Source organism: Medicago sativa, chromosome 6, assembly GCF_051527215.1.
Source record: "Medicago sativa cultivar Bolivia chromosome 6, Bolivia_mono, whole genome shotgun sequence".
NCBI lineage: Eukaryota > Viridiplantae > Streptophyta > Magnoliopsida > Fabales > Fabaceae > Medicago > Medicago sativa.
Genome location: NC_140754.1, coordinates 2385252 through 2401014, shown reverse-complemented (window position 1 = coordinate 2401014; position 15763 = coordinate 2385252). Strand labels below are relative to the sequence as shown.

Genomic DNA, 15763 nt, shown 5'->3' with positions numbered 1-15763 from the left:
TCTTCTAATTTAAGTTTGAAAATATTTTTACAAAAAGAAAAACTAAGTAAATTAACTTCAAATGCTTGGTCTAGTGCTAACGTTTGAATCTTGAGGTCTGCATCAATCTTAATGAGTCTTTGGAAATCAAGTCATCTAAACTTTTGAATATTAACTCTAGTGATAGATAAATGTTTTATACCCATTCTTAGTTGCTACTAATATGACTCTTTTATAGGGATTAAAAGTTGAAAGAAAATTTTAAAAGAATTAAAAGAAAAAGTTGATATATTTATAAGGATAAAAACATATTTAACCCTTATATTTATATAAAATAAAAATACACACGCAACATTACACAAGAAAAACTTTAGAACTTAAATTGGTAGGGTGTCCCTACTTTTGTCCGAAATGCAGATTTCCAAGATACAACACTCAATATTTAACCAAAGTTCAACCATGATTAAATGTTGAGTATTGGAACTATAAAAAAATGTGTAATCGGGCAAATTCCAACACTATCACTATCTTGGCTGATTGAGTACTCGTCGCTTGTTTTATATCTAATACTCCCTCCGGATGTAAGAAAATTTTCACTTTTTAGATTCATTTAATAAATGATGTATGTGGTCTTTATTATAGACCACATACATCATTTATTTAATGAACCAAAAAAGTGAAAAGTTTCTTACATTTGAGACCGGAGGGAGTATCTAACAAGTCATTTTCTAGGTTTATCAATGTGGGACTCGTGCCCTTGCAGCTTGGGAGTTACTTTGTAGAGTACTCTATCTTTCTTCTCCTGTCTTCTTTATTCATGAATATTTCTTGAATTATTCCAAACCTGAAATTTGCAAGACATTGAAAGATGAAGACAACCTATTTCATGCTCATCATCATTTATAATTGTCACACTATGCTAAGTCTCCTTAACTAATAAGTTTTTACCTATATATTCTATTCATGGGAAAAATTGCAAGCCTAAAAATCTGAAATTAAGATTCTAGTGGACTCATATATTATACAGTAATGTGAATTGTGAGTTGAGGGGCATATATTATTTATGCTTTATTATTGCGTTCACATTTTAGTTATTAAACTAGTGACTCGTAATATAGGATATCTAGTTCTAAGCCTAAACAAATAAACACAATGAATGAAAGGAACTATTAAACTCAAGATCTAACTACAAGTATCGGCGGTCTCTAGAAAAATTCTAACAAAAATTTATACTGATGAATACTATATGCTAGCTTTATAAATATATTCTTAATAATTTAATTTAATTATCTTTATTCTACACATACACACTTAAGTTATGGAGCTCAAATGATTATTATAATTGATGCATCATTTAAAACACAGCAGAACCAAATTGGTATTGGCATGTGTTATAGTATAGTATATAGGCTAGTCTTGTTACTCTTAGTCTTGCACTACAAGCTGTCAAGATAGTACATATCATCATAGTATTGTAATCTCATTGATTCAACACAATGTGAAATATACAAGATTGAGTTAGAAAAACAGTTACAAATTCTCCCTCTCTTCTCTCCTTTTTCAAGCTTTCTCTTCTTCATCAACGTCGGTTTCTAACATGGTAAGAGTTTCTCCTTTGATCCTTGAGCCATGTCTACTCTTCAACCTACTCCTTCATCTTCGCCCACCGAGGCTCAACGCATAACTGTTGCGGCATCAATTTGTTCATAAAAAGGTAACTTCATACACCAATCATTTTGTTCTTGATAAAGTGAATCAAAGGCTAGTTCTTGGAAATGTAAGACGTTATCTTTTGTAGGTCGCGTCACTTTGGCCAAATCGGTGGTTCAAGCACTTCCTTCGTATGTTATGCAAATTGTGTTATTACCTCAATCCGTGTGTGAAGATATTAATCACATTTGTAGAGAGTTTATATGGGGAGATCACGATAATGCTTCTAAGCATTGTGTGTATATGATGAGAGCTAATTGGAGGTTTTGTACTCAACATCATCATTTGTGTTCTAATCTAATTAGAAAGAAGTATAAGTGACTGTTACCTGTTATTAACGATAAACATGGTAGCGATTTAATCACTTGTTAATTGTCTTCCACCTCATATAATTGAGTCTTTATATATCAACTATGCCTCCCCCTCATCCTAGGAATGGAGACGGTGCATTGGTTTGAAAATTAGTTAGTGATGGTTCATTTTCCTTAGCGTCTGCATATGATGATATGATACATTGTGATCATCACATAGCACATTTTCTATATAAATTGATTTGGATATGAAAGGACCCTTTTGGATGAGGTAATTGATAAATTTTAAAGAATTTAGAATTCTAAGCAATTTAAATGATTCAATTAAATTACTTTCATTTCTCAATACTTTTGTTTGGATGCAGTATAAAAAATATTCATTATCATCATTTTTGGGCAACTTTTATAAATTTTAATTTTTTGGGGCCAAATTTGAAAATTGAAATTAGGGGTCAATTTGTAAATTTCAAAAATTCGAGGGGTCAAAATATAATTTTTAAAAAATTTGAAGGGCCAATTTGCAATTTTTTGGAAATTTATTGGGGTCAAATTGAAAATTTTGAGGATCAAAATGCAAAAATTGAAAAATTATAACAGAAGAAATTTGAAATTCTTAGCTTTTAGGTGTCATTTCAAATTCTTTAAATTTGACTTGAACAAAATACTTCATAAATTTTCATAATTTCGAAAATTCTTCAAATTATCACCTCAAAGTATTTGAATTCCCCTAAACTAATACCCGTTCATAAGGAAAATTAAGGTGAGATGAAAAATCACACCGAAATGCCCGTTACGACCGTGACAAAAAGCCGATACAACCTGAAAACTCCGTTACGAACGTGACACACCATTACGGAAGCGAAAAACACAACACCGTTCATAAGGAAAAATAGATAACGAGAGATTGTGATGAGTCAATAGTATCTCGTAATCCTTTCATCGCCTATTTTCGTGTTGTATAGTGTTGCAATGTTGTAATTATTATATTTATTAATTAAAAACAAATTAAAATTATTAATGTTTGATTCTCGGTAATTTTATCTCGTAATAGTATCTCGTAATCCATTACGAATGTGACTTGAAGATTAATGTTTGATTCTCGGTAATTTTATATACGACAAAATTATTAATTAATGTTTTCTTTTACAAATAGAAAAACTATGTAAACAATAAATTTTGTCGATCCTTCCTAATTTGATTTGAAAATTTTAATCAATTTTTTAAGTAGTATATATGATTTAGATTCTAACTCAATTTTTTATTCTTCTATTAATCATTATTTTTTAGGGAGCTTCTATGAAGAAGTCGGGTAATTGACTTCTTCGGTGCAGTCGTTTGAATGGACCAATCAGACAAATTGAAGTAATAACAATTTGCAACCAATCAATACTGACATAATACTAATAATTTTCCTAAAAAAATCAATTTGCAATCAAACTTTTAACTAAAAAGAAGAAGGTGGAGGAGGAAAGGAGTACCGATTTTGACACATTTATATAGTTTGACATGTTTCCATAAAGCGTAGAAAATAAATATTTGTAATCAAAAAAAAAATTAAATAAATATTTAGAGTGTTCCTAATTAAAATTGTTTTTGCACACAACCGAATGGGAAATGTAATACTAATTTTATTTTAGTTGAGTGTACATCTGGTTTCATTTGAAAATGCAATATACATTTCCTCTGCTATTATTTTTTGGATTATTTATGATTTGCTAGTAGATTACATATCAAAAGAAATTGACAACCACTATTAATGATAGAACTCATAATGGACAGACAAGTATAGAAAGAGATCATATAATATGGAGTTTAGCCAGAATATAAATAAAATATGTCAATAATTATTTCCTTAAGGGATCAAATTTGGAAGTTGTCAATCATTTGATCTTAAGTGAAGTTGATCAATCACTTGGTTTGATATGTTTTTCTAATTTCAGTTTGAAAATACTTTTACAAATATAAAAACTAAGTAAACTAGCTTCAAATGCTTGGTCTAGTGCTAACGTTTGAGTCTTGAGGTGTGGGAAGTTTAATACTAGTTTCAGTTTAGTTGATCGTACAAAAGTGGTACTTTTTTTTGGTAGTGTTACAAAGTAACAACGCAAAAATAAACAGAAAAAAGAAAAAAACTAAACACTACATAGCTAGTTTATCTCTCAGAAGGAGAGACTCTAAGCCATCTGGAGGACGATCCCAGTGAGCTGAAGAAGCGGAATGAGCACCCTTCTTAGCCATAAAATCAGCACATATATTCTGCTCCCTTAGAATATGAACTAAATTGATAGTCCCATGGCGCAAGGCATCTGATATTTCTAGTAACACAGAGGCATTAAAAAATCAGCACAAAAGTGGTACTTTGAAGAGGAGAAAAAAATCCTTAGTATTTTATCCAAAAATAAATAAATAAGCATTAAAAACTACAAACTAATTTAGCGGTTGCATAATACAGAGGAAAAAGGATGTTTGAATTTCGAGAAAACCATTAAAATTTTCAAGACTTAAAACATCTCATCTATTCTGCATTATACAACTACAACATCATAGAAAATCAGTTGAAATTCTCACCGTTCAAATGAATTTCAATGGTGTGATTCAACGCGAGGGCTATAGCCACACTAAAAATAAGGGACCAAATGTAATTTAGTTTATAATATTTTTAATGTCTTGATGATCGATTTTGATTTTAATATTCGAACAGCAAATACAACAAAAAAACATTATAGGCATATAGCCACACTAAAAATCATTATGGGCATATAGCAAATACCCTCCCATTTTTTGGGGCCATGGGTAATATTCTCGTATAGCTATAGCCACACTAAACCAAATGGTGGATCCTCCCCTGCATATAAGAAGAGCCTGCTTTCAAATCTAAATCTCAATCACGATGTTCGACCTAACAATTTCGACCTAATAAAATTCATGGTTCACAAAAATAAAAAGTTTTTGAATGGCTGGTGGCATGTCCAAAGTACAGATTCTTGAGAGGTTTCCACAAAAGATTTAAGCACAGCAAAATTTAGCCATGGCAAAAAAAAATTGTCCAAAACCCTCAGAATGTGTCACGCTATTATTCATGCCTACATCTTCAGAATTATGGTTTCACAAAATAAAAAACTTTATAATGGATAGGTGGCGTGTCCGAAGTACAACGTCCTAAGAGAGTGGACAAAATTTTGAAGCAAGGCAACATTTAACCATGCAAAAACACTTCGTCCAAACTCTTGCGAATGTGTAATCCAGATAAATCCAAGATTCTAGAAAATTATTTCACTATGACTAATTTAAACCAATTGGCCTAAATATGCATACATTGAACACCACACTAGCTGCTTTACTATGTTCCTCGATGTGGGACTCGTTCCCAGCTGCTTGGTAGTGTTTGCCTATTTGGTCTAATTATACTAAGTTGAACTAAGTTGCGGTGTGAATCATGCCTTACAAATTGTCATTGTGGTGCTACTAAAGGATAACTGTCTAAAGGGAACACTTGTGGTAGAAAAGTGTGTATGTTGAAGGAGGCTATGAGTTAGGTGGCATTTACTATGCACACTGCACAAATTTGTGCACATAAAACAAGTTAGAGAAAGTTTTTTTAAACCATTAGATGAAAGAGGAACATTAATCCTTATTATAGTCTGCCCACACTGTATTTCTCTCACTTTGGAAAATGAAAAAGAGTGTTGTTTTTGCTGGGTTTGAAGTTTGATCTTCATCATCAACAACAATCCTTCATCTCTCCAATTGAACATCATCATCAACAAACACAAATCCATATTTTTTAAATTAAACCTATTTTCGATTCTTTTCATCATGAATTAAAAAAAAATCTCCAAATTCTCTCGTCATCATCAATTTTATCTTTTCTATTGGGAACACAAGACAACAACACAGGAGCAACAACACAATCTGACTTCTCTTCTCCATTTCTGAGGTTAATAAATGTCTTCGATTTGTTCAAGCTAGATATGTGCATCTCTTCCAAAGCCGTAAAAAATCATAAAGGTGCGATTGGGGAACATGGTGATGGTAGGTACTACAGTTCAACAACATGATAATTCACTTCACAGTTTTTAAGATCTAGAAAATGTAAATCCAGAAACGCCCAGAACAACCTCTCCTAAAAACAATGCTTTCATCATTTAATCAGATCTCAAGCAACTTGTGATTGTGAGCAGGAATGACCGAAATTCGAATCTTCAAGAGATGTAGATTCGTTCAACAATCAAGATTTCCGGCGTCGGCACTGCTGCAACACCGGTCATGGTGGTGGTTTCGGATTGAAGCCGTTGATTTCCAATTCGTCGACGTTTTTCAATACATATTTCTGCACTTACAGTTTCTAGGTTTATAAACGGTTGTTCTGTTGAAAGTGAAAAATAGTGCTGGTAATTATTTGTTTCTTCTGCTTAATAATGGAGTTCTTAGATTTGGGCATGTTAATATGTTAATTAGAGGAGTTCATAGAGAATTATCGGTTTAGGGCTAAAGTAATAAGACATTGGACATGTTAGTATGAGAAGAATTATGTGATTCATGTATTATGGTGGTAAAGGTGCTCTTGAGTTTGGTGGTGGTTGTGAAAAGAGGCAGATGATAGGAAGGATGAAGGCAAAGTGAAAAAGATATAGTGTGGTTAGATTACAATAAGACCAATGTTCCTTTTTAATCCAACCGTTAAAAAATAACTTTTTCTAACTTGTGTATGCTACACAAATTTGTGTAGTGTGTAGGTTAAACGCCACCTATGAGTTAGCTTTTATAGTGGTGAACTACGATTTTTGGTCCCTCTCTAACCATACTCAGGATAGTTGTCTAAAGGCGACACTTGTGGACAGATTGGAGGAAATAAAACGAGCCTTGGATCCAAAACAACCGTCCAAATTGACCCTGCGGCTTAGATTTGATGAATTTATGGAAAGCCACACCGTGGTTTGTGTGTGCACTAGTGGCTTGAGGTAATCCAAGCCGTCCAAATTCACAGATCAAAGCACTACTTTTGGTTATTTTAAGTTATTTTAAGTTTTGCAATGGTGATTTTAAGCTATTTTATCCAAACATATGACATGCTTCATGAATATTACTGGAATTATTTCCAGACCTGAAATTTGTAAGACGTGAAAGATGAAGGCAACATACTTCAAATCTTTATTATTGCAATTGTAAGGGTACTTGATAAATGATTGAATTCAAATCTATGACTAAACAAGAAAATTTGATAGCAGAAGAAAAATTCAACACAGGGATATTCTCAATGATTTGTACAAGCGACAACTACCCTCATCTATTTGTTGTGTGACTAGCAAAATGACTTGAAGATTAATTTTGGATTCACAATAATTTTACATATAAGACAATTATTAGCTAATTTCCTTTTCATTTTATTGATATATTGTAGCTTTGCTAGACCAAATAATGAGCAATAAATTATAGATACAAAGAAAAAAAAAACATCAACAAAAATTAAACTAATTATGTAGTTATATAATACAGCCAATGACAACACTCTTAACTTTTTAGAAAAACGACAAAGTTTTCAAAATTAAAAGCGTCCATATAGCTGAATTATGCAACCACAATATATGCATTTGTGACTTGTGAATTCGGTAGTTCTTTCATTTTATTTTATAACTTTACCAGCTTACTCTACTTGTTACATCAGTCGATGTGGGACTTTAACATAGAACATAGGCACATAATAACTTCATTTTATAACCTTACCTTTGTCCTCACAATTTCACTGGTTTGATTCTTTGTGTAAACTTCATGTTGGATGGTTCTCTCCTTTGGTAGATTTGAAAGCAGTTAAAGCATTCTGATCATAAGAAAACACGCTTCAATGTAGCGCGCCAACGACAAATAAGCATGGCCTATGCTACAATCAACCGAAGAAACATCTAGTTCCTCACAATTTTATACCATAACATATTGCTCTAAAGCACTTTCATAATCACCTTTTGAGTCACAGATTAGTCCCATCAACCTCAAATCGGCCAATTCATAAAACAAAGTCGGCAAACTGTTTCCGTTATGAATATCAAAAGCCTTTTGACATAGCTTCTTAGCCTCATCAAAAGCCTTTCCGTTACAAACTGTCTTTCAATGTTTGTTTGGGATGTCAACTCTCAATAACAGAATGAAGAGCCAAATTTAACTATACAATAACAGAATGAAGAGTCAAAACTCAAAACCATTGATAACTTCACAGGTGATATGCAGCTATCAATTCAATACAGAAAAGCAAAAACTACATAGGAATTTAGCGAATTGGTAGCCAACATTAGAAGTAGTTTAACTTTATAATTATGTATGGTGATTATAAGTTATTTTATGACATGCTTCATGAATATTACTGGAATTATTTCCAAACTGAAATTTGCAGTAAGAAATGAAAGATGAAGAAAACATACTTCAAATTTTTATAATTTCAATTGTAAGGGGTACTTGAGTCAAGCTCATGCACATGCTAAGTCTGTCATCAAGGATGCTATCTGCAAACATGACTGTTAATAAAACTTATTACCTTCACATGCTACTATTTTTTTAGAGCAAGGCAGGATCAAGAAAAGAGTGATATTCAAATAAGTCAAATGATAAAAATATAATAAACCTATCAACTAATTCTATTTACAATGTTATTAGGCAAGCATGTAAGTTGTAAGATAATGTCATTAGTGTTCCACTAAATTGAATGCTAAAGACGCTCATCGAAGGTGTAAGACCATTCTATTGAAGAAGGTAAACATGAATGGTCTAACATAGTGTCATTCATCATTATAATAGATTTTACAAGAAAAATGAAAGGAAAAAAAAAATAGTAGCTTTTTTTGTATACCGACTAAATAAATATAGCCAATTAAAAACTTACACATAGGTGTTCGGGTTTGAATCCTAATCAAGGTGTTTGGGTTAATAATTTGAGTATTTTTGTTAATTGAACTAAAAATTATAGACAACAAGGAATAGCTTAACAAAATCATACAATTACCAAAATATTTAATACACACATAATATCACCATTAATTTACATATTTACAGGGTGTTGACGGTTTTTACCTTCCTCATTTTCGAACTCGATATGTTTCTTTATTCCCAAATTCGATGGGGTTTAGGTACCCTATTATACCCGTATCCGATCTTGGACAGGAGTGAAAAATATAACCGTATCCATTCTCATAAACTTGGACTGTATTTTTACACTTTTGAAGTTAAAAAAAAGTTTATAATAGACAGGTGGCATGTCCGAAGTACAGATTCCGCAAGATTTGTACGAAATATTTAAGCAACGCAGCATTTAGCTAAGGCAAAAATATTTTGTACAAACTCTCAAGAACGTGTAATCCGAAAAAATCCAAGATTTTAGAAAAATATTTCACTACAACTAATTTAAGCCAATTGGCCTAAATATGCATGGATTGGACACTACACTAGCTGCTTTTATTTATATGAAATATCTACCAAGTTGTGTACTATGGTTCCTCGATGTGGGACTCGTTCCCAGCTGCTTGGGAGTATTTGGTCTAATTATACTAAGTTTAGGTGTGAATCATGCCTTTCAAACTGCCATTGTGGTGCTATGATGTGTTTGAAGTGTTATTTGCTCTTAAAATAATAAATTGAATCATATGCCTTATACTTGATTGGTTATGTATTATTACTCTTTTGGTCTCTATAGCCTCTATCTCTCTTAATATAAGAAGAGAAGATGTTGTGGAAAATATATTATTACCCTAAGCTGGTTGCTTGCCAAATCACACAATTGAGGGTAAAAGTTGTCTAAAAATTACTTTATTGAACTAAATGACCAAAATTAACTATGATGATGTCATGTAACTACTAAAGGCATCTGGTTTAGTTTATTTGCTCTACAAAAACACTCTTTCACTTACATAGCAACTAGACAAATTACTTTTGCGTCAGCATTTATATCATTTACCAATGCTGCAAGTTGTACTCTTGGGGGGCAAAATTCAAATTTCAAAATTCAAATACTCTTTTATATATCATCTAATACTCCTTCACTATTATATCATTCTCCCTTTTTCTTCTTCCACTGTTTTTATCTTTACTATTTTTTCTTCTCAATTTCTAACCATTTTTTCATCTCTATTTTGCAGAAAAATCTTGAACACATGAAGATAAATGAAACTTCTTTTATCATCACAAAGGTATGAAGATGATAATAAACTCATTTTTTGGTTGTGCATTGTCTTTAATTTTTTTTTCCCTCTTCATATCAAATCTCTATAACATGTTAAATGAAGCTTCTTTTTTTTTAAGATTCTCCACGAATGCATAAGAAACAATATACACATACAAGAATGTTGAATGATCTTCTTGTGTCTCCAGCAAACTATAAAACAAGAAGAAAAGCACATACAAGTTAAAAGAAAAGCAGAAGTAAATGATGAGAAAACATGGGTAAGTGAACGATCCTTTCTTTTTTTTTCTTCCATTTCTATTGGATTTTAGTAATACTTGCTGTTTTGAAAAATATATATATATAACTAATTAGTCAAAATAAGAGTTCAAGAAATAAAATAAAATCTACATAAAATACATGTTTGGACACATTTCTACTTTCATTCATAGACATGCTTTCTTGTGTTACAAAATCAAATGCTCAAATATCTATCCTTCAAATGCTAATCTCATTATTTGTCATTGTAATCTTTAACTTCATTTGTTTTAACAGTGGAATTTTTTTTTTCTTAGTAGGAATGTTAAACAATGTTGTATCTCTCCAAGAAACATCAAAGACGGTAAATAAATGATGAAAAACAGCTAGAAGAGTACTAATATTTCTATGTGGTCATAAATGTATTTTTCAATTTTATGAGTTAAAAAAGTGATGAATTTTAAAGGTAACTCCTGAAAATCTGATTTGAAAAGAAAGAGAGGAGAATGAAATGGTGGATAATATTCAAAAAAAAATTATATAAGTCGCCGGAGGTGAAATGGGTGTGACTGAAAGGTGGTTGGTGTAATTGGTGGTACACGGTGGAGATGAAAAAGCAAAGGAGGTTAAGTTTTTTTTTTTGGTGCATAGAGATGAAAAATTATGTTTACTTGGTTAGGTTAAAAAAATAACTATTCATTATTAATAAATAACAATAAATAAAAAGTTGATGTGTATTTTTTTAAGATAAAGTTGATGGGTCATTGATTTGTGGTTATGACATATCACGAGTGAACAGTTGAGGAATTGATGTGTGATAAAAAAATTATCATAATAAATAATAATAGAAAAAACAGTCGTGATAGGTGTCACTATTTTTTTGTATAATGTTGTGGTAGAAAAAAATTTGAAATTTTTTGTTGCAGATAGATGAACTAGGAGATAAATCCATGTCAATAGTGCCTTGAGGATAATTGAACTCTTTCTGTTTTCTTTTCTTCAAAAGACAAGATAAATGGTCTTTTTATGTAGAGATTCAACAAATGTTACTATATAAAAAAACACTATTTAAGCACTATTTTTAGTTATTATATATTAAAAATAAATGTCCTGCTCACATATTTTTTCTACAGAACAGATATGGAAATAAACATATTATGTATTCATTACTTTATTTATGTTATGTAAAGGAACAAATGATACATCCGATTTTTTTTTTTTTTTGATCAGGAATACATCCGATTTTTATTCATTGTAAAAACAAAATTACACATGAGTTTTTGGATCTAGAAAATCATGTTTTTTAAAATCATGTCATGCAACTTCTATTACAAAAATCAATTAAGAGAAATGCAAACAGTAAAAAAGCAAATCCATATGGCTTACATTTTTTTTTTTTTTGCTTAATTTATCAACAAAGTTAATTCATGAGAATGTATCAACACAAACCAATAGCCAGATGAAAGAAAATGCCTCAGAAATCTCTAAAACATGAAACTTAAAATTGTAGATGAAACTAAATTTCAATTACCTGTGGAACATTTTAGCAAACAAAATTCCCAAATCCAAACCAGATTTGATACTTACATTTTAATGTCTATCTCTTATGTTGTTGCATGCATAAAGTTGAGAAGAAATAGCACCATGTTGTTACTGTGCAAACTTTCTGATACGGTGGTGAAAATTTCAGTACGGTGGTCAACAGAAAAAATGGTCAAAGTTTACAAACAAATAAAAAAAATTACTTGATTTTCAAGATTCCTCCTTTTGTAATTATGATTTGATAGAAGGATAGAGGATGAAGGGAGCATCAAAAATATGCATTTCTTTTGGAAAAAGGAGGCTGGACGGAGGGGTTGGTGGCCAGAAAGAGAGTGGCAGCGGCTAGGGTTTCTATTAGGGGCGGAGAAGACAGAGAGAGGAAGGGAAGCTGAAATGAATACTGGTTTATGATTTTCTTGGTATTTATATTTGGGTTGTTGGTTTTTATTGGGCCGAAATTTAAACAAGCCCATGCCTGTTATTTATTTTTTCTTATTAAAAATTATTGCATCTCAAGATTTTCTTTTTTGCCAAAAGTTCCCTTCAATTTTTATGGTATACGGGAGATTAATTATTTTTTTTCTCCAAGGAACTCAATTAATTATTTAAATATATGTAATTATTTAAATATATGTATTAGGACAAGTTGTAAGTGATATTAATTTTAAAATAAATTTTATACATAGAATAGATTGTCACCGCTAACAATTTAAAATAATTATTATATATGGGATAAGTAGTCACTAATACAAATTTAGTAATAATTATTATCCACAGGACAAATTGTTTAGTAAAAATTATTATACACGGGACAAATCATCGCTGATACAAATTTTAAAATAATTATCATACACGAGACAAGTCGTCCCTTAAACAAATTTTAAAATAATTATAATTCAAAATAAACAAGTAAATAATTAATGTACACGGAAAAATTGTCAATAACTAATTCATCACTCCAAAATGCACGGGATAAATGGATATTATATAAAATTTTGTAAACAACTAAAATGCATGAGAGAAACGGTCACGAAAATTCCAAAAGTAACTCAAATGCATGGTATGAGTTGTCACCGACTAAACTAACTTTGATACACGGGACAAAATATCATTTATAAAAAATTGATCTAGCAAAAATGTTTATACTATTTAGAATATCACATCACTTTAATTCTACAATTATATTGAACTCTCATCAACTAAAATTAAAGAGATAAGTGAGCATTGTCTAAAAGTTCGTAAATATATAAAATGCATGGGAGAAGTGGGCAATGACTAAAAATTCAGAATTAACTCAAATGTACAAGATAAATTGACACCGACTAAATTAACTTTGATATCTGGGACAAGTTGTAATTTATAAAAAAAATTCTTCCTGATAAAACGTTTATACTATCTAGAATATCACCTCGCTTCAATTCTACAATGATATTGAATTGTCATCTTCTAAAATGCACGAGATAAGTGAGATTGTCTAAAATATCGTAAATAAAAAAATGCACGGGAGAAGCGGGCATTGACATAAGTAACTCAAATGTACAGGATAAGTTGTCACTGACAAAAATAACTTTGGTACACGAGAGAAGTTGATATTTATAAAAAATTGTTCTTGCGAAAACGTTTTACTATTTAGAATATCACATCACTTTAATTCTACAATTATATTGAACTCTCATCAACTAATATGCACGGGACAAATGGACATTGTCTAAAATTTTGTAAATATATAAAATGCATAGGAGAAGTGGGTATTGACTAAAATTTTAGAATTAACTCAAATGTACAAGATAAGTTGACACTGATTAAATTAACTTTGATTCACATGACAAGTTGTCATTTATTAAAATCAATTCTTGATAAAACGTTTATACTATTTAGAATATCACATCATTTTAACTCTATAATTATATTGAATCCTCATCAACTAAAATGCACGGGATAAATGGACATTGTCTATAATATCGTGAATAAATAAAATGCATGAGAGAAGCGAGCATTGATTCAAATATCAGAAGTAACTCAAATGCACGTGATAAGTTATCTCTGACTAAATTAAGTTTGATACATGGGACAAATTGTCATTTATAAAAAATTGTTCCTGATAAAACGTGTATACTATTTAGAATATGGCATCAATTTAATTCTACAATTATATTGAACTCTCCTGATAAAATGCACATGATAAATGGATGTTGTCTAAAATATTGTAAATAAATAAAATGCATGGGAGAAGCGAGCATTGAGTAAAATTTCAGATCCAGAAATTGTAGATTTAAATGCACGGGATGAGTTGTTATTTGACTAAACTAACTATGATACACGACAGAAGTTGTTATGGTGGAAATACTTTGAACAAACCAAACTGGTTAAGTATTATTGACTTCTACATTTTCAACTTTTCGTTTATAACTTTTGTTATACCTATGATAATTATTTGTAATATATTAACTTCGTCTAATATATGATTTTCTTATGCAGAAATTATCATGTGAATTTGCAAATTTTCTAAAGCACAACATATACGACAACCTAATTCTATCTGAAGACATTGGAGAAAATCAAACTTTGAACATCATTGTCAATAAAGATCGCAAATTAACTACACAAATTTGACCTAAGTGGAATAATTTCGTCCAAACTAATGAATTCCGACCAGGATGTGCTGTCAGATTTAATTTTTCGATCAATAATTGTTATGTTTGTCATGTATTTCATGTAAAATAGGACTATGTGGGTTATTTTATATTAGTCTATTTATGACTATATATTCATAAGATTGTACCAAAGCATTAGCATTACCTGTCAATTCTATTTTCTACATTATATTCGAAATTAACTGTTTTCTACTTATTCCCAGAAGTATAAATTATATAATCAATGCAATTTAGTTTATTATAACATCCAACATATAATACACAAATAATTGGACAACACATAAATTATTCACATAAATAAATAATTAATTTACACAATAACTCATATAAATTATTAATGATTTTTTACAAATAACAAAAGTTTACTGTACCCGTGCGTCAGCACGGGTTTGTTACTAGTTTATAAGACTCTATGACACTTTTTAAACCTATGCAATTAATATGCACAATTTATAATTTATGTATGAATATTATCATTTGTCTATATGTATTGAGTAAATTGGTAAACGGTCATATACTTATGGACAAATAAATTTCTAAAAGTTTTTTTCTTCTTATAATATAAAGTGAAATGAGCATCATATTTAATAGAAAAGTTGTGCGTACTCCTAAACAGTTTGGAGGGTTAAGTTTGAGAAAAATGAGAAGTGTTAACCTTGCGCATATGATAAGAGCTAATTGAAGGTTTTGTATTCAACATCATCATTTGTGGTCTAATGCAATTAGAAAGAAGTAGAAATGTGTGGGGTACAATTGTTACCTTGGTAATCACCATGTTGAAGATCACTTTCATATGTTTGGGGACTGTGAAAGCTAGGAATATTTGGCTCAAATTTCATAATTTTATGAAGTTTTTTTTTTGATGATATGAGGTGGAAGAAATGGCTTATGTTGAATCTAAAAAATTCTAGTTCTATTAATGAAGTTCTGATAGGATAAACCGCAAGTGCACGGTTTACCGTTGTAGTAATAAAAGATATCATTCCGACAGGGAGTTATGAATTCAATTAACTTTCAACAACGATTAGAAAAGAGTTTTAAGATTATAAAGTTTAAGTTTTTAATTAAAAGAAAACAATAAAAATAAAAGGAGTCTTGGGATTATTGGTTCATCCTAATGACAAATCCTTCACAAACCAAAACCTTAACTTATAACTTCATGGTTT

At 30.5% G+C, this 15763-nt stretch overlaps 2 long non-coding RNA genes across 3 annotated transcripts; one reads left to right on the top strand and one right to left on the bottom strand.

The window, feature by feature from the left end:
* The first annotated feature begins 9679 nt into the window (after window positions 1-9679).
* LOC146911995 (uncharacterized) lies at window positions 9680-12459 on the top strand. 2 transcript variants are annotated; one of them, XR_015015152.1, is made up of 2 exons: window positions 9680-10171; window positions 10353-12459. It is a non-coding gene; the product is annotated as an uncharacterized LOC146911995 (long non-coding RNA). The 2 variants fall into 2 exon arrangements; XR_015015151.1 differs by having other exon boundaries at window positions 10284-12459.
* LOC146911994 (uncharacterized) lies at window positions 10175-12625 on the bottom strand. The gene is made up of 2 exons (XR_015015153.1): window positions 11989-12625; window positions 10175-10356 (listed from the first exon to the last, which is right to left on the bottom strand). It is a non-coding gene; the product is annotated as an uncharacterized LOC146911994 (long non-coding RNA).
* Between the last annotated feature and the right edge of the window lie 3138 nt (window positions 12626-15763).